This window comes from Rhinolophus hipposideros, assembly GCF_964194185.1.
Source record: "Rhinolophus hipposideros genome assembly, chromosome: 10".
Lineage (NCBI taxonomy): Eukaryota > Metazoa > Chordata > Mammalia > Chiroptera > Rhinolophidae > Rhinolophus > Rhinolophus hipposideros.
Window position 1 is genome coordinate 74,098,911 of NC_138056.1, and position 22,506 is coordinate 74,121,416.

The 22,506-nt window shown below is 35.4% G+C and overlaps 1 protein-coding gene across 1 annotated transcript in view; it reads left to right on the forward strand.

Moving 5' to 3' along the window:
• The window catches only part of AASDHPPT (aminoadipate-semialdehyde dehydrogenase-phosphopantetheinyl transferase), a 77,260-nt gene extending 59,610 nt beyond the window's left edge, over positions 1-17,650 (forward strand). The window contains exon 8 of the mRNA XM_081061954.1: positions 17,357-17,650. The gene's annotated coding sequence lies outside the window, so the exon portion shown is untranslated. The remainder of the gene's footprint in view (positions 1-17,356) is intronic.
• The last annotated feature ends 4,856 nt before the right edge of the window (positions 17,651-22,506 follow it).

Genomic DNA, 22,506 nt, shown 5'->3' on the forward strand with positions numbered 1-22,506 from the left:
TATCTGACATTGGAATCAAGATTAACCTGGCGTAATAAAAAGCTAAGCATTTTTTTTTCTATTTTTCTAAAATAATTTATATAAGACAGTAAAGAATTATTACTTGAAAATTTGGTAGAATTCTCTTGTAAAGCCAAGACAGCCTGGATTTTGGGGGGAGGAACAGTATTTGATTCCCATTTTAATTCCTTTAATACTTACGGCCCTGTTGAAGTTCTCTTTCAGTTTTTGTATTTTATATGTTTCTAGGAATGTTTCCATTTTATCAATGTTTTCAGATTTATTAGTGTATTAGTTGTTCATAATAGTTTTTATTGTTTTTAAATATCTGCTATCTAGTTAGTTATTTTCCTTTTCCAATATTAAATTTTATTTATATGCATCTATGCCCCCTTTCTCTTGCTTAATCTTACTATGGGTATGTTTGTTTTATTAATATTTTCAAAGAACCAGCATTTGGTTTTGCTCTAACCTTTGTTATTTCCCTCCTGCTTTTTTTTTTTTTTTTTAACTGCAGGGATTGGAAGTGGAAAGAGGATATGCTCTGTCATTCTAAGTCCAAGTTCTTGAATGAATACATAGTCAACAACAACAAAAAAACTTTGTAATGGAAACTTTCGTATATGTTTGTATATACATCATTATATATAATACATAATATACAAAATATATGATAATGTATAAAAATATTAAATGTACTTATATATACATACAACAGAGATAAGGGAATCACAAAGATCCATATACCTGCACACAGCTTTAGCAATTACAGTCTAGTCAATCTAGTCTTCTCCCTACCCTGCCCTTCTATCCTCTCCCAGATTAATTTGCAGCAAATCTCATATACCATATCATTTAGCTTACAAATACCTACACATTACTCTCCAAATACAGGGATTCTTTTTTGAAATGTAATCACAATGCCATTATGACACCTAAAATGTTAAAAACTGAGTGACATTTTTTTTTATTTTTTATATTATTTTATTTTGTTATTTTATTTTATTTCATTTTAGAATGAAAGGACACTTAACATGAGATGTGCCCTATTAGCACATTTATAAGTGTACAATACACTATTGTTAACTGTAGGCACAGTGTTGTACAGCCGAACTCTAGAACTTATTCATTATGCATAACTAAAACTTTATACTTGTTTAACAATCATTCCCATTTTTTCCCTCCCCACAGACACTGGCAAGCACTATTCTACTCTCTGCTTGTATGGGTTTGACTATTTTAGATACCTCACATAAGTGGACTCATAAATGAATTGCTAGGTCCTTTTCCTTTCTTCTATGTACAGATGTTAGCAACCCTCTTCACAAAGTTACTGTGAAAACCAGCACAACCAAGTGATTCAAAAGGCTCCAGAATACATTTATAAGTGTACAATACACTATTGTTAACTGTAGGCACAGTGTTGTACAGCCGAACTCTAGAACTTATTCATTATGCATAACTAAAACTTTATACTTGTTTAACAATCATTCCCGTTTTTTCCCTCCCCACAGACACTGGCAAGCACTATTCTACTCTCTGCTTGTATGGGTTTGACTATTTTAGATACCTCACATAAGTGGACTCATAAATGAATTGCTAGGTCCTTTTCCTTTCTTCTATGTACAGATGTTAGCAACCTTCTTCACAAAGTTACTGTGAAAACCAGCACAACCAAGTGATTCAAAAGGCTCCAGAAAAAAATAAATAAAAAATAAATAAATAAACAAAATAAAAGGCTCCAGCAAGTATATGCTTCCTCAGAAATTCCTAGAATAATGTAATACAAGAATCTTCTTTCTATTCATACCCGTTGATTCTTTTTTTTTTTACAGCTTTATTGAGGTGTAAGTGATACACAAAAAACAGCACATATTGTATACAATTTGATGAGTTTGAACATACACATACACCTGTGATACCATCACCTTGAGGTAATAAACAATCTATCACCTCCAAAAGGTTTCTTGTGTCGTGCGTGTGTGTGTGTGTGTGTGTGTGTTAAGAACACTTTACATGAGATCTATCTTTTTAAACAAATTTTTAAGTGCACGTTACTGTTTTGTTAAATACAGGTATTGTGTTGTACAGCAGATCTCTAGGACTTGTTCATCTTTGTATAACTTGTATCTTTATACCTATTGAACAACTCCCTGTTTCCCTTTCACCTATCCCCCGACAACAACAATTCAATTTTCTGCTCCTATGAGTTTAACTATTTTAGATAACTAATATTTGTGGAATCATGGAGTACTCATCCTCCTGTGATTGACTTATTTTATTTAGCATAATGATTTCCAGGTCCATCCACGTTGTTGCAAATGGTAGGATTTCCTCTTTTTTTTAAGGTTGAATGTATGGAATATCATTTATATGTACACATATATCACGTTTTCTTTATCCGTTCATGCATTGATGGTCATTCAGGTTGCTTTCCATATTTGGCTAGTGTGAATAATGCTGCAGTGAACATAGGTGTGCAACTATGTCTTGAGATGACTTCAACTTTCTTGGATAAATACCCAGAAGTAGTATTGCTGGATTACATGGTAGTTCTATTAAAAAAAAAAAAAAAAAGCTTCATACTGTTTTCAGAGCAGCTGCAATATTTCACATTCCCACCAATAGTGTACAAGGGTTCCAGTTTCTCCATGACCTTGCTAACACTTGTTATCTTTTTTTTTTAAATATATAACTGTCCTAAGAAGTATGAAGTAATATCTCATTGGGGTTTTTATTTGCATATCTCTGATGATTAGTGGTGTTGAGCATCTTATCCTATACCAGTTGGTATAGCATAAGGTGAATCCTAAAATGTGTGTATGTCTTCTTTTGAGAAATGTCTATTCAAAAGTCCTTTGCCCATTTTTTAATTGGGTTATTTGCTTTTTGCTATTGAGTTGTAGGAGTTCCCTACATATTTTGGAAATTAACCCTTTATATATATATAGGTTGCAAATTTTTCTCCCATTTCACAGGTTGTCTTTTCTCTCGATTGATTGTTGCCTTTGCTGTGTAGAACCTTTTTAGTTTGATGTAGTCGGTCTTGTTTATTTTGCTTTTGTTGCCTGTGTTTTGGCTTCATATCTATGAAATCATTGCTAAGACCAATGTCATGAAGGTTTCTTTAGAAGTTTTACAGTTTCAGAGTTACCTTGAAGTCTTTAATTAATTTTGAGTTGATTTTCTGTATGATGTTAGATAAGGATCCAATTTCATTCTCTTTGCATGTGGATATCCAGTTTTCCCAGAACCATTTGTTGAAGACACCACCACCCTTTCCTCATTGTGTATTCATGGCACCTTTGTTGAAGATCAGTTGACCAAATACACATGGATTTATTTCTGTTTCTTTTTTTTTTAATTTCTGCCTTTTTAAATTGTGTTTAATTGGTCTGTGTGTATTTACGACAATACTATATTTTAAAAATCATTGTACTATATTTTAGTATATGTGCTGCCGAAGCGAGCACAATTGTACTATATTTTAAAATCAGCAAACATGATATCTTCAGCTTTGTTCTTTTTTCTCAAAATTATTTTGGTTATTCAGGGTCCTTTGTGATTCCACATGAATTTTATGATTGCTTTTTCTATTTCTGTAAAAAATGCTTTTGAAATTTTGATAGTTATTGTATTGAACCTAGATTGCTTTGGGTAGCATGGACATTTTAACATTATTAAGTCTTCCAATCTATGAACACTGGATATATTTCCATGTACTTGTGCCTTTAATTTCTTTCATCAATGTTTTGTAATTTTCAGTGTACAAGTAGTTTACCTCCCTAGTTAAGTTTATTCCTATGTATTTTATTCTTTTTGATGATATTATACATGGGATTGTTTTCTTAATTTTCTTTTCCGGTCATTCATTGTCAGTCTATAGAAATATAACTGATTTTTTGTGTGTAGATTTTGTATCCTGCAACTTTACTGAATCATTTATTGGTTCTAACAGTTTTTGGTGGAATCTTTAGGGTTTTCTACATATAAGATCATGTCACCTATAAGCAAAGATAGATGACTTCTTCCTTTCCTCTTTGGATGCCTTTATTTCTTCTTTATGCCTAATAACTGTGTTTTGAACTTCCAGTACTATAATGAACAGGAGTGGCAAGAGTGGGGATCCTTGTCTTGCTCCTAATCTAGGAGGAAAATCTTTTTGTGTTGCATCATTGAATATGATGTTTGCTGTAGATTTTTATATATGGCCTTCATTATGTTGATATAATGTCCTTTTATTCTTTGTTTGTTGAGAGCTTTTACCATGAACGATGTTGAATTTTTTAAATGCTTTTTAAGCATCTGTTGAGATAATCATGTGGTTTTCATCATTCTGTATAATATGTCATATATTGGTCCAGTTCCATATCCCTCGCAATCCAAGAATAAATTTCTACTTGGTTAGGTGTGTGACTTTTTAATGTGATATTGAATTTGCTATTGTTTTGCTGAGGATTTTTGCATCTGTATTCATCAAGAACATTGACCTGTAGTTTTCTTTTCTGGTAGTCTTTTTCTTTTTGCAATCAGGGTAATGCTGGCACATAAAATGAGTTTGAAAGAATTTTCTGCTCTTCAATTTTTTGAACAGAGTTTGAAAAAGATTGTTATTAATTCTTCTTTAAATGTTTGTTAGAATTCATCAGTGTAGCAATCTGGTCCTGGGCTTTTCTCTGTTGGGAAATAGTTGATGACCGATTCAATCTCCTTTCTAATTATAAGTGTGTTCAGATTTTATATTTCTATATAATTCAGTTTTGGTAGGTTGTATGTTTCTAGGAATTTATTTATTTCTTCTAGGCTATTCAATTTGTTGATGTATAATTGTTATTAGTAATCTCTTATGATCCTTTTTATTTTGTGGCATCAAAACTGAGTGATGTATAATATTAAATTTACCCAATTATCTCAGGATTTTGTTTTTACAGTTCATTTGTTTGAATTAGTATTGAAAAATGTTCCCTACACTGCAATTTATGAGATGTCTTTTAAGTTAATTTTTATCTACGTGTTCCCCCTCAATTATTTTCTTGCTATATATGTGCTGAAGAAATTGAGGAGCAGTTCCTGTACTTTAACTTGCCCTGTAAGTTAATTTGTTTCATTTTTGCTTTCCAATTTTGGAGATTAGTTTTTTGAAATTGATTGTGCTTTTAATTATGAAAATTAATAGTTGCAAAGTCAGTTCTACAAAACAAGAGATATTAAGATAATTTCAACTTCCATCCCTGTCCTTGCCAACTTTCAGTTTTCCCTCCATATAAACATTTTAAAAACGTTCTTTATCCTTCCATTAATAAGCAAACAAACAAAAAAACCACACTCTACCTTTTGCTGATTGTATTACTGTGGTGTTGTTTAATATGTCCCTCTGTGCCCTTCAATTCCTGTAAATTGGTCGACAGATCTAGGGCATGCATTCTCAACAGGGGTGATATCACCCTCAAAAAAGTGAAAATTGGCTCTTTGGTAGTTAAAAAACTCTTACTCTTTTTAGTTATATCCCTCAAATTTTAATATACATTGTTTTCACAATATATATTGTGATGTTCACACTAACATCAAATTAGTGAATTTCCCATGTGATTTCCTTTTTTAAAAGAAATATTCTATTTAGTTTTTTCAAATATATAAATTTTTAAGCTCCATTTTGTTTTTATTTTCTAACTTTATTGCATTATGGCCAATATATATAGTCAAAATAATATAACACTTTGACTTTTATTAGTGATTCTTTTTTTTCTTCACATATGGTCTATTTTTGTAAATCTTCTATAAATGCCACACTTAGTTGGCTATAGATCTCTCTCTCAGCACCAGCATATTTATAATACTGTTCAAATCTTTGGTGTCTGTTTATTTTTATGAATTTCATCTATCCATTACTCAGATGGGTGTGTTAAAATCTTAAATTACTATAATTTATTTATATAGTATTTCTTTCTCTACCTATGTCACTTGCTGCTTGAAATTTTTCAAGCACCGTTCTTAGATGCAATGATGTTAATAGGAGTATATTATCTTGTTCTGTTCCTTTTTTTACTAGTACGTAATATTCCTTTGTGCCATTTTTTGCCTCCCTTATATTTTGCAGACATTAATATTGCTTTCTTCTGTTTCATTTGCCTAATAATTTAAAAAATATTTTCATATTCTACCTTTAAAATTTGTCTAAGTTGTTTTGCCTCAAGAGAATTTCTTCTACACAATGTATTACTGACTTTTTTTTTTAATTTATTGGGGTGACAATTGTTAGAAAATATACATAGATTTCAGGTGTACAATTCTGTATTACATCATCTATAAATCCCATTGTGTGTTCACCACCCAGAGTCGGTTCTCCTTCCATCACCATATATTTGATCCCCCTTACCCTCATGTTCCACCCCCCATCCCCTTACCCTCTGGTAACCACTAAACTATTGTCTGTGTCTATGTGTTCTTTTTTTCTCATTTGTTTGTCTTATTCTTGTGTTGTTTTTGGTTTATATACCACAGATCAGTGAAATCACATAGTTCTCCGCTTTTTCTGTCTGACTTATTTCGCTTAGAATCATACTCTCAAGATCCATCCATGTTGTCACAAATGTTCCTATATCATCTTTTCTTACCGCCGAATAGTATTCCATTGTGTATATAAACACAACTTCTTTATCCATTCATCTATTGAAGGACGTTTTGGTTGTTTCCATGTCTTGGCCACCGTAAACAAAGCTGCAATGAACATTGGAGCACACGTGTCTTTATGGATAAATGTTTTTAGATTCTTTGGGTAGATACCCAGGAAAGGGATTGCTGGGTCATATGGTAATTCTATTCGTAATATTTTGAGGAACCTCCACACTGCCTTCCATAGCGGCTGCACCAGTCTGCATTACCACCAACAGTGTATGAGGGTCCCTTTCTCTCCACAGCCTCTCCAACACTTGTTACTATTTGTCTTGTTGATGATAGCCATTCTGACTGGGGTGAAGTGATATCTCATTGTGGTTTTTATTTGCATTTCTCTGATGATTACTAATGTTGAGCATTTTTTCATATGTCTATTTGCCATTTGTATGTCCTCTTTGGAGAAATGTCTCTTCAGGTCGTCTGCCCATTTTTCAATTGGGTTGTTTGTTTTTTTGTTGTTGAGTTTCATGAGTTCCTTGTATATTTTGGATATTAGCCCCTTATCAGAGGCACTGTTTGCAAAAATCTTCTCCCATTCAGTTGGTTGCCTCTTTATTTTGTCGATGGTTTCTTTTGCTGTGCAGAAGCTTTTAAGTTTCATATAGTCCCATTCGTTTATTTTAGCTTTTATTTCCATTGCCTTTGGAGTCAAATTCGTGCTCTTTGAACCCAAGGTCCATAAGTTTAGTACCTATGTTTTCTCTTTGAACCCAAGGTCCATAAGTTTAATACCTATGTTTTCTTCTATGCAGTTTATTGTGTCAGGTCTTATGCTTAAGTCTTTGATCCATTTTGAATTAATTTTGGTACATGGTGACAGACAGCAGTCCAGTTTCATTCTTTTGCACGTGGCTATCCAATTCTCCCAGCACCATTTATTGAAGAGGCTGTCTTTCCTCCATTGTATGTTTTTAGCTTCTTTGTCAAAAATTATCTGTCCATATTTATGTGGGTTTATTTCTGGGTTCTCAATTCTATTCCATTGGTCTATGTGTCTGTTTTTCTGCCAATACCATGCTGTTTTGATTATTGTAGCCCTGTAGTACAAGCTAAAGTCAGGGAGTGCGATACCTCCAGTATTGTTCTTTTTTCTTAAGATTGCTTTGGCTATTCGGGATCTTCTGTGGTTCCAAACAAATCTGATGATTTTTTGTTCTATTTCTTGAAAGAATGCCATTGGAATTTTGATGGGGATTGCATTAAATCTGTATATTGCTTTGGGTACTATGGCCATTTTAACTATGTTGATTCTTCCAATCCATGAGCACGGAATGTCTTTCCATTTCTTTGTGTCTTCTTCAATTTCTTTCAAAAATGTCTTATAGTTTTCAGCATATAGGTCCTTCACATCCTTGGTTAAGTTTATTCCTAGGTATTTTATTCTTTTTGCTGCAATTGAAAAAAGGAATTGTTTTTTTGTATTTCTTTTTCTGAGATTTCATTGTTAGTATATAGGAATGCAATGGACTTTTATACGTTGATTTTGTAGCCAGCAACTTTACTGTATTTGTTGATTGTTTCTAATAGCTTCTGGTGGAGTCTTTAGTGTTTTCTATATATAGCATCATGTCATCTGCAAAGAGTGATAATTTAATTTCTTCATTCCCAATTTGGATGCCTTTTATTTCTTACTCTTGCCTAATGGCTCTGGCAAGGACTTCCAACACTATGTTGAAAAGCAGAGGTGATAAGGGACAGCCCTGTCGTGTTCCTGAACGTAGAGCAAAGGGCTTCAGTTTTTTACCATTAATTATGAGATAAACTGAGGGCTTGTCATATATGGCCTTTATTATGTTGAGGGACTTACCTTTTATGTCTATTTTATTAAGTGTTTTAATCATAAATGGATGTTGTATCTTGTCAAAAGCTTTTTCTGCATCAAATGATATAATCATATGCTTTTTGTCCTTTATTTTGTTTATGTGATATATCCCATTGATGGATTTGTGGATGTTGAACCATCTTGTGCCCCTGGGATCTAATCCACTTGGTCGTGATGAATAATCTTTTTAATGCATTGTTGTATTCTATTTGCTAGAATTTTGTTTAGGATTTTTGCATCAGTATTCATCAGAGATATAGGTCTGTAGTTTTCTTTTTTTGTGTTGTCCTTACCAGGTTTTGGTATCAGGGTAATGTTGGCCTCATAGAATGAGTTAGAGAGTACTGTCTCTTCTTCGATTATTTGGAAGAGTTTGAGCAGGATTGGTATTAGATCCTGTTTGAAGGTTTGGTAGAATTCACTAGTGAAGCCATCTGGTCCCGGACTTTTGCTTTTGGGAAGGTTTTGGATGACTGATTCGATTTTGTTACTGGTGATCGGTCTGTTTAGATTTTCCAGTTCTTCATGGTTCAACCTTGGAAGGCTACATGTTTCTAAGAACTTGTCCTTTTCTTCTAGGTTATTGAATTTGGTGGCATATAGTCCTTCATAGTATTCTTGCATGATCCTTTGTATTTCTGTGGTGTCCGTGATAACTTCCCCTTTTTCATTTCTGATTTTGTTATTTAGTGTCTTCTCTCTTTTTATCTTAGTGAGTCTAGCCAAGGGTTTCTCAATTTTGTTAATCTTTTCAAAAAACCAGCTCTTTGTCACATTAATTTTTTTCTATTGTCTTTTTGTTCTCTATTTCATTTAGTTCTGTTCTGATTTTTGTTATTTCCTTTCTTCTGCTGACCTTGGGTTTCGCTTGTTCTTCTTTTTCTAGTTCTTTAAGCTGTAACATGAGGTTATTTATTTGGGATTTTTTTTGTTTCTTGAGATAGGCCTGTAATGATATAAATTTCCCTCTTAAAACTGCTTTCGCTGCATCCCCAAAATTTGGTAGGATGTATTTTCATTGTTATTTATTTCTATGTATCTTTTGATCACCTCTAACTTCTTCTTTGACCCAGTCGTTCTTTAAAAGTATGTTGTTTAATCTCCATGTATTTGTGTTTTTTCCTGCTTTCTTTTCGCAGTTGATATCCAATTTCAAAGCCTTGTGATCAGAGAATACGTTTGGTATGATTTCAATCTTCTTAAATTTGCTGAGGCTGATTTAATGTCCCAATATATGGTCTATCCTTGAGAATGTTCCATGTACACTTGAAAAGAATGTATAGCCTGATGTTTTCAATGAAGTGCTCTATATATGTCAATTATGTCGATTTCATCTAATGTATCATTCAGGGCTGCTATTTCCTTATTTATTTTCTGTTTGGATGATCTATCCATAGCTGTCAATGATGTATTTAAGTCCCCTAGTATAATTGTGTTTTGGTCAATTTCTCCCTTTAGTTCTGTTAGTAGTTGCTTGGTATATTTTGGTGCTCCCTGATTGTGGGCATAAATATTGATGACTGTTATGTCTTCTTGTTGTATAGTCCCGTTTACCATTATGGAATGTCCATCTTTGTCTCTTGTTACCTTTTTCACCATGAAGTCTGTTTCATCTGATATCATTATGGCTACACCTGATTTTCTCTGGGTACCATTTGCTTGGAGTGTCAATTTCCACCCTTTCACTTTAAGTCTATGCTTGTCCTTGTAGCTGAGATGTGTCTCTTGGAGACAGCATATGGTTGGGTTTAGTTTTTTGATCCAATCTGCTACTCTGTGCCTTTTTATTGGTGAGTTCAGTCCATTTACATTTAGGGTGATTATTGATATGTGAGGATTTCCTGTCATTGTATCTTTAGTTTTTTGGTAAGGCTGTGTCTCCATCGTTTCTTTGCCTTTTTGTTGTTGTCTATTATTTCTGTGTGGTGGTTTCTATGATGTTTCCCTCTGTTTCTTCTTTTATTACAGTATATATTTCAGTTCTGGATTTTTTTTTTTTTGAGTGGTTACCCTTAATTTTATGTAAAAGAAAGTTTGATATTCAGAGTATTCCATTTTCTTCAGCACGCTTACTTTCTCTATTTCCATATTCCGGTTCAGGCCTTTTCTCTCCCCCTTTTTATGTCTCGGTTGCCACAAATTGTCCCTGTTGATGGTGGTCGAGCAGCCTCCTTTAGTATTTCTTGTAGTGCACGTAGTGTATTAGAAAATTCCCTCAGCTTCTGTATGTCTGGAAAGGTCTTTATTCCTCCTTCATATCTAAAGGATGTGTTGGCTGGATATATTATTCTTGGCTCATATATCTGTCTTTCAATAGTTTGAATATTTGGTTCCTTCCTGGCTTGTAGAGGTTTTGCTGAAAAATCTGATGGTAATCTAATGGGCTTTCCTTTGTAGGTTACTGTCTTCTTTTCCTTGGCTTGAGGATTTTTTCTTTGTTGTTGATTTTAGACAGTTTCAATACAATTTGCCTTTGAGAAGGCCTATTGGGATTCAGGTAATTAGGTGTTTGTGGGGACAAAGCCCCAAAAACCAGTTTCCAGGCTCTCGGCCTCACATAGAAAGGTGCTGGCTCGGGTAGTAAATGGCCATCAACTGTGATCAGACGGCCAGCAGCTGTGGTTAATTGGCCGTCAGCTGTAACCCGTAGGCCATTGGCCACTAATATACCGGCTGTGGCTACGCTAGCAGAAAGGAATGGGGCCTAGCAAGAAGATGGTGGCTGGCAAGCGCGGACTGCTGTTAGGCAGATTATGTAGACCCTCCTTCCTGTGTCTCCAGCCCAGCCGCCAGCGAGAATATATTGGTTTGACTCCCCTATCTATGGCTCTATGGGTGTTCCTTTTTGGCCTTACCGTGTCCTGCGTTCTTGGGCGGAGAGTGGGAGCTGAGACCCTGTACGACAAATGGCGCAGCGAGCAGGGTCCCCTGCACGACAGTGTTCTATTTGCTTTTTTCATTCGAGCATTCAGTCCTGTCCACAAGTTTGGGAAGTTCTTATCAACAATTTGTTTGAATATATTCTCTGTTCCCTTCTCTCTTTCTTCTCCTTCTGGTATGCCCATTATTCTTATATTGCTCTTTCTGATGGAGTCAGAAAGTTCTTGTAGAGTTCTTTCTTTTAAGTCTCAAGTTTCTTTCTTCTTCTATGTATGTAATTTCCAGGTGTGTATCTTCGATGTCACTGATTGTTTCCTCCATCTGGTGAACTCTACTACCTAAGCTGGTTATTTCATTCTTAATTTCTTCTATTGAGTTCTTAATCTCCAGAAATTCCATTTGGTTCGTTTTTAAAATGTCAATCTCTTTCTTAAAATCCTCATGTTGCTCTTCGATTGTGTTTCTGAGTTCATTAAACTGCCTTTCTGTGTTTTCTTGCATCTGGTTGAGTTTTTTCAGAACTGCAATCTTGAATTCTCTGTCATTTAAGTCACATATTTCCATATCTTGAAGTTCCTTTTCTATTGACTTTTCACTTTCTTTCTGAGCTGTCTTGTTGCCTTGGTTATTCATGGCAATTACTGATATATTATTTCTCTTCCTAGACATCTACAGGAGTGGCTTCTGCAACAGGTTGATAGGAAGAGATCTTTCTTTTGTTTTCCAGTACTTGTTGGTAGAATATTTTATTTTCTCTCCGACTGCAGCCTTTTTCTTTCCTCTCTCACACAGTAGTGCTATGTTTTCTCTGCTCTATTGCAGCTTCTCACACAATGGGGGGATTCCCTGGGAGATGGGCTTCTCCTCTGTTAATAGTTCGTCTGGGTCATAGGGCGCCACATCCCTGTGGGGATTAGGAGAGCTTTTGAAGTTCCAAAGCTCTTCCTGCACCAGCTGCAGAGCCCGTATGTTTCAGCAGTTCTGTTTACTCCTGCAGGGATCCGCCCAGATAGGTGGGGCCAGGGGCCCAGAGCAATGGCGGCGACCACCACCACAGCTGGTTCTCCTTCCTCCCCTTTGCCAGAACTAGTTGGGCTGCGAATCTGTGTCTGCGGTCCACAGTTCTCAGAACAGCTAATATTCTGTTCTTTTGATCTGACACTGCTACTGTTCCACTTCTAGCACCGGGCAGGTGGGGGTGGGGCGAGCTCTGGGAGGGTAGGGAGGGGGAGGCTAGTCTCAGTGCCTAAGGCTTCTGTTCTCTGCTTGGCAGTGAGGGCTTAAACCACCGTTTTCAGCCTTCTTCCCTCAGTCTTTGCTCCGAGGTCTCTGCCGTGAGCGTTGGGTTCAGCCGTGTTCAGTGCTGCCCCCTCAGCCCTGTGGGCCATAACCGGAGCCCTAGCAGTCTGAGTTCTTCTTGTCCCGCAGCTGCGGTAGTTCCGGGATGCAGCGGGCTCAGAGCACTGAGCTAGGTCTGCATCCTGCGGCCACGCGGATCCGTCTCCGCACTTGTCCCTTCCCTCCTCCCCCACTCGCGCGATTCGCCCACCTTTAGGGGAATTTAGTAGTGGGCCTCTTCGTCTTACTTTTCTACTGTGCAGGGAGTCCTTTGTGGAGTTATTGTTGTCCGATTAGTTGTAAATTCCAGAGGAGCTTTACAGAGGCTCACCTCACGCTGCCATTTTGATCAACTTTTTTTTTTTTTTTTAAGGTGGGCATTCTGAGACCTCTGTCTGTTAATTGGTAAATTATACCCATTTATATTTCTTGATATTACTAATATAGTAGTAGACTTACTTTTCCCACCTAATTTCATCGTTTACATTTGCTGTACTTTATTTCCTTTTTCTTTTCTCCTGTTTTCTGTTAAATATTAAGTTTCTTCTACTGATATGAAAGTTTTTATTTCTACTTTCCTCGTTGCCATTAATCCTATGCAATTGATTTTCAATATAGCTAGAAATGGGATCCTTTCAAAACTTAAGTAAAATTGTGCCAGTTCTCCACCCCAAACCCTCCAATGTCTTTACTGTTTACTCAGATAAACACGAGTCATTAGTTTGATTGATTGTGCAGTACCTGGTAGAATAGTACACTGCACTGTCTCATCCCTTATTACATCTCCAACCCCATCAAATTACTGCCACTCTGCTTTGCTTGCTTCCTTTAAATCCTTTAGGTATCTTCTAACATCTATCAGCATCTTTGCACTTGCTGTTATCTCCCTTATATTCCATATATATGGAATTTTCTCCATTATATATCACATGACATGCTCCCTCACCACTTCTGGGTCTTTGCTCAAACATAATCTTTTCAGTGAGGTTTCCCTAATCATTTTGTTTAATAATGCAACTTTTCCCACAAGGCACACACTATCATTTTTCCCCTTTTTTTTCCATTGCATTTTTCACCAGTGGATAGTCTATCGATTTATTGCATCTCTTCTCCCACTGAAAAATAAATCTCCATGCAAGCAGAGACTTCGTTTTGTTTTCTATAGCCTCTCCAGAGACTAGGACAGTGCCTGGAACATTGAAAATACCCAGTAAGTACTGGGGGTACCAAAAACATATACACATTTGAAGAGATGTTATCTATGTATTACTTTTCGAAGTTGAATTGAATTACAGTACCAAGGTGTAGTATGACGCTCATTCAAAAGATGGCGTTAATCAAATAAATGCTAGCATCATTCATATTACAATTTTTTTTTAAAGATTTTATTGGGGAAGGGGAACAGGACTTTATTGGGGAACAGTGTGTACTTCCAGGACTTTTTCCAAGTCAAGTTGTTGTCCTTTCAGTCCTAGTTGTGGAGGACGCAGTTCAGCTCCAGGTCCAGTTGCCATTGTTAGTTGCAGGGGGTGCAGCCCATCACCCTTTCTGGGAGTCAACCGTCAACCTTGTTGTTGAGAGCCTACTGGCCCATGTGGGAATCGACTGGCCGCCTTCGGCATTAGAAGCACAGAGCTCCAATCGCATGAGCCACCTGGCCAGCCATGTATTACAATTTTAGTACAGTTTTTTTCCTTCCTTAAAATGTGTATACATTTTTTACTCCTTTTGTATATATTAAGCAACTAAATGAATGGATTCAAAAGCTTCATATGGCAGAATCCTCAGGTCTTTAACGTCTGCAGCCAATTATGCCTGTGAGCCGAGGTCTGTAGTAGCCATGTTCTTTTATAGCAAGATGAGCTGCACATTTTTTTCTTGGTGTAGCAAAATTTTGAAAACTCAGTTTTCTAGAAACATTTGCATGGCAAATTATAATTACTCTAAAAAGGTATTCTTGGTAACAAGGGAGGAATGAGATCAAAAGAGGATAAATCAGCAGTCTAGTTTCAGGACAGTTAATTAGAACATGAATTAATTAGATCCATTTGATGGAAGGGGAAATGTTGTTAAGCCAAGTTATAAAAGCATCAGGTTGGGCTTGTTTTTGAAAACATGAGAAGATTGACTGGATTCCTGCAGCTCCTTTAAAAAGTATTAAAACTTGCATCTGCTAAAATGCTTTATAGATATTTATACGAGTAAGTCAGATAAGCACATGTAGAGGAAAGAATAGGAGCTTTGCAATGAGATCTGAGTCCCAATCTTAGCAACACCACTTCCTGTTTATCATTGGACAATGAATTTGAACTTTCTGTATATCAATTTTCTCATCTGTATAACAGAGTAACTACCACAAGGGGTAATGTGAAGGTCTAAAGTTAATGTATCCAAAAGAACTCAGTGTCGTACTAGACACATGGTATCTAATGACAGCAGTTAATATTTAGAGAGGGCTTATGTTCTGTGTTACTTGTTTCTTTCTCTTATTGACCCTAGAGGATGAATAGTTCTATTATCACCCCATTCCACAGGTAAGGAAACTGAGGCATAGTTAAGTAATTTACTCAAGGTCACAGAGCTCATAAGTGGTAGTGTTGGGATTTGTACCTATAGTGGTCTGGGTCCAGAACCCATATTCTTAACTACTATGCAATACTGATTCTTGCTTGGGATACATGCTAGTTTCCTTTCCTTCTCTGTCTTCCTCCATCTACAAACTATTAAATTCATAGAAGCAGATTAAGGACAATGTCTTTTCTCCTTTTATATTGTTGTAGTGCTCGTGCAGCACTTGTCTGTTAACTAACATGCCACTAAACTAAGGAGAGAACATAAGAAGGTGGTTATGGGTGAGGTCAGGTGAGAGACAGGATCCACAGGTCTCCTTTGTCTTTTTTGTTGTGGACACACGGTCTAGGATCTAAGTTCTCTTTCTTTCTTTTCTTTTTTCTTCCCCTTTCTCCCCCCCACCCCCCACTCTGGTTCAAGCCATTGTGTAGGACATAACTCCCTGGCCCATGCTGGTGTTATGAGACTTGCACTCTCCACCCCCCTCCTTATCCACCCGCAGCTGAATAAGTGGGTCACCAGTCATTGGTTGGCCGCTCACAGCAGCTCATTGGCAGCTCTTGCTGGCTGCCGGTCGCTCATGGCAATACACAGTAACTCAGGGCAGCTCACAGCAGCCCAGGGCAACTCACAGCAGCCGGCGGCAGCTCACGCCAACCTCGGGCTGCTCATGGAAGTCCAGCTCCAGGGAGAGCTGTTGTTCACAATCTTAGCTGTAGAGGGCGCAGATCTCTGGCCCATGTGGGAATTGAACCGGTGACCTCCGGGTTAGGAACACAGGGCTCCAACCACCTGAGCAACTGGGCCAGCCCTAAGGTCTTTTTTCGGATAGTCACTATCCTTAAACATGAGTAACTTGGCTAACAGGAAATCTTGGCACATTTTTGAACAATGAAGGGATAGCTACCTTTTATTTATCTGGACCTGGATGAAGAGGGCTTAACTATCTGCCCTCCAGTAATACCATGTTTTCATTTACATGGAATGGTTAGTTTTTAATTAGTCCTCAATGGCTGGGGAGCTGTTAAGCAAAGTGGCTAATATTGTTTATTCTTCCTTGAGCCTTTGGCAGCTTTCCTTTTGGATTGACTCTTGGACTTTTTGGAAATACTAGATCCAGTGTTTTTATTTTACCATTTTCATTTCCAGAGCATACTGTCTAATTTCTTTCACAATGATTGTTTTCATTTTAAAATGTTTTGAGTCAGTTTAATGAGAACCTAACCTAAATTGCACTTGTATATGAGCGGTGGAGTTTTAACTTGATGAGGCAATGAGTAAATTTACAATAAAATGTTAAACCTTTCATAGCGCCCACAACATTTGGTGACCTTAGTCCTCTGGACAGATTAGATGTTCCCAGCTGATACATTTGTTCATGGCATTGGGAAGTTAATGCACTTGGAAGTGAATCTTTTCTTATGCTTATTGCCCAGTTATTTCTTTATTGCCTTGCAGAGGCTTAGATCTGATTTTACTGACATTACATAAGTTCCCCTGAGGGCAGAATAAACAGTGAAAATTTTATTTATTTAGTTATTACTCAGATGACCATGGCTTGGAAGACTTAAATTAGGATAGGGACAGATTTTAAAATATTGACTCTGGTAAGTCATTACTACCAACAGTTCAGTGTTCTGGGTTTTCTGGTAATTTGGTGTTAGAATAAAAGCTTTACAGGTAAAAAGGCAAGAAGAAGTGAGGACCCTCATATTATAACATTCAATTCATTTAACTAATATCACTGTGAACAAAATAGAAAAGAGATAGTGAAAAAAAGCCAAAAACCCAAAGATATCAGCTATGCTAGAATTGCTACTAATTTCTGCTCTTTGATTCCAGGAATAAAATAGCATTAATATTGTTTATTATGTGCATGTATATATATTTGCATTATGTTTAGAAAAACCTTTGAATTGTCAAAAGCTATTTACCCATAGGACAAGCTAATGAACTAGCTTGCTAGTAGATGGAAGAAAAAAAATGAGTACAGAGATTTCAAGGGATCATAGGACACTGATGTTTGTTACTGTCAGACTCAGGAAAGCCATCTTTCCCCTATTTATTCAGGCATGAATGGAAGTCATGGATACAATGAAGACAGAAACACGTGTAACAACTAAATGGGTAACTATTTACAAATGTTTTCCATTTATAAATGAGCTGGACATCAGAAATGCATGATGTGACTTATTAAATAAAGGCATAGCATCTTTCATGGGAAACAGATAAAATAATCTCAAATACAAATTTAAAATATGAGATGCATATTAACATCAATTTTTAATCAAATGCATAAATAGAAATGGAAGTTAAAATAAACTAGCTTTGGACACTGAATTATTAACAATATTAGCTACAATGAAAAAAAAAGAGAAAAAAAGAGACTGTGTGATATGATGGAACGGGTATTAGATTTAAAGTCTGTTAATCTGAGTCCAGCCCAAATTCTTTCTCTTATGTCTATTATCGCTGGAGATGTTTCTGAATGTACCCGAGTCCATGTTTTCTCATATTAAAACTGTGGATATAACAATAAATAATGATAGTAATAATAATACCATTTATAATAATACCATTATATATCTAAATGCTATTTAGATATATTAGATGAGTTAATATATAAGATTATTAATATTAATAATGTATTAATAATAATATATTAGTAACATTAATAATATATAAGATTATGAATATATAAGATTAGATGAGTTAATATATAAGAAAACTTACATTAATGATCTTTCATAAATGTCAGTTCTTCTTTCTTCTTCCCACTGGTTAGAATGCATAGCATTAGGCAGAGGGTAGATTCATTCAGTAATGAAAATGGTATATTGATAAGGGTAGAACCTCAATCATGATCTTGCCTACACTATAATTAGAAATTATATCTGAGGGGAAAAAAAAATTATGATGAATCATCTTGAAGCTATTGTTGGTTTTAGTGTAACTGCTCATTAATCCTTTAAAATTATTAGACATTATTTAAAAAGCCTTTGCTGAAGTGCAATGAGGATGCTTATTCATGTCAAATGATTTACAGTGAGATTCTTTCTAATTACAGATGTCACAGCTTCATTTGCATAGCTGGGATAGTTAGCTGCCATAAGTATCCAGTGCTCACTGCATCATAAAGTGGCTCTAGCACATCATTGTAGATTAAAATGTGCTTTTGGAATCAGTGTTAGTGTTGGTAAAGAGAACAATGTTGGGCTATTTTTGTATAAATTCTTGGCCACAAACAAGATTAGTATTGGAAGAGAAGAACACAGTATATCAAAATCAAACAGTTTTAATTTTGCTACTGGGGGCATTATGATATCTCTTGCCGAAAGAGAGAAGAGAGGGTGCATAAGAGAGCCAATATTTAGATAAGGCCAATGTTGTGTTAAGATATTAAATAATTTTCTATTTTTTAGTGTAAAAACCATAGCAGTTGTTCCCTTAGCAATTTATCTGATTGTATTAGTCAATGATGCTTTATATCCTTATTTATAATTCGGAATGAAAACTGCCATGGTAAATGGAGCAATACATACACCTAGTATTGAGAACCTCTTATCTATCAAGGACTATGAATCACACAGTGTGGAAAGAAATCACACTTGGGTCAAATAAAAACCAAAAGCCATGTATTTTGTTTTATATAGGAAAAATATAGAGGGCAAAATCACTTTTTAATGCAATAAATGTTAATACAATGGTATTTATCATATTAGATAAAATGATATTTTCAGGATAATATTCTACATAGAAATATATAAATATCTATTTTATATGTATCTGTCCAGAAAACATATGAGTGTATATATATATATATATATATATATATATATATATATATTCTATATTGTATAAATAGAAACAGATACCAGAAAAAGCCTGAAAAATGAAAGATTTTGTCAAGAAAAAAGATCTGATCTGAACCTGAGGGCATGAATAATTTCAAGCAATGAAAAGAATCCAAATATGTATTGTAAAATGATGAGTCAGTTTATCATATGCCTTCTGATATATGTACTGAGAGGTCACAGAGTTATTTTTGTAGTTTTCCTGATAAAAGTGCATAATCTGAATCTAGTATTGAGGAAATGATTAGATGAACTAAATTGAACATCGATCTGAAAACCGATGGATTGTACTCTAAAAAATACAGTGTCTGATTCTTTGTATTTCTGTGGTATCCATCGTAACTTCCCCTCTTTCATTTCTGATTTTGTTTATTTGTCTCTTTTCTCTTGTTTCCTTTGTTAGTCTAGTTAGAGATTTGTCAATTTTATTAATCTTTTCAAGAAAATCAGCTCTCTGTTACATTAATTTTTTTAATTGTCTCTTTGTTCTCTATTTCATTTAATTCTGCTTTAATTTTTATTATTTCCTTCTTTCTGCTGACTTTGGGTTTCATTTGTTCTTCTTTTTCTAATTTTTTAAGATGTAATGTTAGATTGTTTATTTGGGATTTTTCTTGTTTCTTGAGATAGGCCTATAATGATATAAACTTCCCTCTTGATACTGCTTTTGCAGTATCCGAATATCTGTCACCATGTACCAAAATTAACTCAAAATGGATCAAAGACTTAAACAAAAGAGCTGAAACAATGAATTGCATAGAAGAAAGCACAAGTACAAAACTTACAGACCTTGGGTTCAGAGAGGATTTTATGAATTTGACCTCAGTGGCAAGGGAAGTAAATGCAAAAATAAATGAATAGGACTATATCAAACCAAAAAATTTCTGCACAGCCAAAGAAACCATCAACAAAACAAAGAGGCAACCAACAGAAAGGCAGAAGATATTTGCAAACAACTGGTAAGGGGCTAATATCCAAAATATATAAAGAACTCATTCAACTCAATAACAAAAACACAATGCGATTAAACCATAATTAGAGGACCTTGAGCAGCAGACACTTCTTCCAAGAAGACATACAAACGACCAACAGATATATGAAAAAGTGCTCAACTTCACTAGCTATTTAAGGAAATGCAAATCAAAGCCACAATATGATACAACCTCAGACCTGTGTCAGAATGACTGTTAACATGACAAGTAATAACAAGTGTTGGAGAGGCTGTGGAAAAAAGGAACCTTCATACGCTACTCATGGGAATGTAAATTAGTACAGCCACTATGGAAAATAATATGGAGTTTCCTCAAAAAATTAAGAGTAGAATTACCATACGACCTGAGGAATTGCTGGGTATCTACCCCAAAATGTTGAAAACATTTATTCATAAAGATATATATATATGCCCCCATATTCACTGGGATTCATTGCAGCATTATTCAAGGTGGCCAAGACATGGAAATAAGCAAAGTGTCCTTTGATAGGTGATTGGATAAAGAAGATGATGGAGTATTATTCAGCCATAAGAAAAGATGAAATACTGCTACTTGCGACAACATAGGTGGATCCTGAGATTATCATGCTAAGTGAAATAAGACAGAGTGAAAAAGTCAAGAACCATATGACTTTACTCATATGTAGGCTATAAAACTGAAAGCAACAAATGAAGAAGACAAACAAATAAAAAACTCACAGAAACAGACTCATAGAAACAGTTTATTGGTTATCAGAGGGGAAATGGGAAATGGGGAGGGAGGTGGTAGAAGAGGGAAAAATGGGTCAAACATATGGTGATGGAAGGAGAACTGACTCTGGGTAGTGAGCACACAATGTGATATATAGATGATGTATTATAAAAATGTACACTTGAAACCTATATAATTTTACTAACCAACATCTACCCAATAAATTTAATAAAAATTTAAAAATATACAGTGTCATGAAAAACAAGGAAAGATGGAAGCATTATTTTAGATTTAAAAAAAGGACCTTTGACCTGTACCTTATTATACAAAAATTAATTTAAAACAGGTGACAGATCTAAACAGAAAATATAGAACTATAGTGGTTTTAGAAGCAAATATAGTAGAAAATATTTGTGATCTGGGATCGGGCAAAGAATTACTAATATGAGACCAAAAGCATGATCCATAAGAGAAAAAAAATTGTTAAATTGAATTTCATCAAAATTAAAAACTTTTGCTCTGGGAAGTACACTGTTAAGAAGATGAAAAAACATGCTAATACAAACCAGGAGCAAATATCTGCGAATCACATATCTGACAAGGGACTTATATATAGAATATGTAAAGAATGCTCAAAACTTATTAATAAGAAAATAAACACACAAAGAAAATGGGCAAAAGACTTTAAAAGACACTTCACCACAGAGGATAAATGGGTGGCAGATACCCACAGAAAAAGATGCTCAACTTCACTAGTCAGGGAAATGCAGACACCAAATTGCTATCTAGAAATGGGGTGCAGCTATAACAAATAAAATATACGAATTGATTCTGAGATCACCCAGTGGGTAGCAAGGAAACTAACTGCAGGCTTAATAGATCATAGCTCATGTTCTTCTATGGAAAATTTTTTGATAAAACTATTACTTGGAATAACATAGAAGTAGATAACGTACCGGATGTGCTTGTGGTTTTAGGTAAAGAAATTAGGAAACAGAATGTTACTTGTGTGCCTTGGTTCTTATTAGCTTCATTTGACCAAGGTTCTACAGGAAAGGAAGGAGTTTAGAATATAACCAGGAAGTTTGCAAGTAGGAATGGAAGGGAACAGAAGGAATCCAGAAATTCTGGGACTCGAAGACCAAATCAAGAATGTGCCATATGTCCTTTGTTAAAAAAAAACCTTTATATAATTAAGTAGAGGGACGGGAAGTACATTTCTTTAATTTTATAAAATCAGTGTCAGGGACAAAGACTAAGGGATTCATCTCATAGAATCCAAATAAGGTAAAAGTATCTGTCGTTAACGTAGAAAAACGTATGTCACAAAAATAATAGTGTGATTCCTGGCACATGAAGCTGATTATAATCTAGTGAATAAAAAGTTTTTAAGAGACTCTCACTGTCAAGGGTTTCCAGCCTGGATTAAAAGTGACTGTGACTGTGCAGAGCTTCTTCTGGCAGTATATAGGCTGAGAAATCTGCCCGGCTGCAAAGGACTGCATGTTCTCCATTGTCTGCTTCATACGCGGTCTGACAATCAGGTTCACGAACTCATCCTGGAAAAAGTGCTACGTATATATACCTCACTGCTGAATATCACTATGGTCACCTTCGAAGTACTCCCCTTGGGAAGCTATGCACTGACACCAGCGCCTAGTCCACCCTTCAAAGCAATTCTGGA